Below are 283 nucleotides of genomic sequence, written 5' to 3' on the forward strand. Positions count from 1 at the left end.
AGGGATCAGCCCCGGGATCAGCGCTCAAAGAAAGTGATTAGCCGCCAGATTACATATTGGCAACTTACTGATCCTTAAGGTGATGGGGAGGACCCAGGGGAGGGGTGGGGGTCATGGAAAGGGGGGTGGGGCTAAGGTGATGGGGAATATATACTGAACTTACTGTACTTGATGAGAGTCCTTAATTAACATTTTGTCTCTCTTCTCACTTTTATTATATTCATATATATGACATTCGAGTGTATATATGCAGCTGTAAATACAAGTGCGTGTACGTGGGTAT

The sequence above is a fragment of the Penaeus monodon genome, chromosome 19, assembly GCF_015228065.2.
Source record: "Penaeus monodon isolate SGIC_2016 chromosome 19, NSTDA_Pmon_1, whole genome shotgun sequence".
NCBI classification, from domain to species: Eukaryota; Metazoa; Arthropoda; class Malacostraca; order Decapoda; family Penaeidae; genus Penaeus; species Penaeus monodon.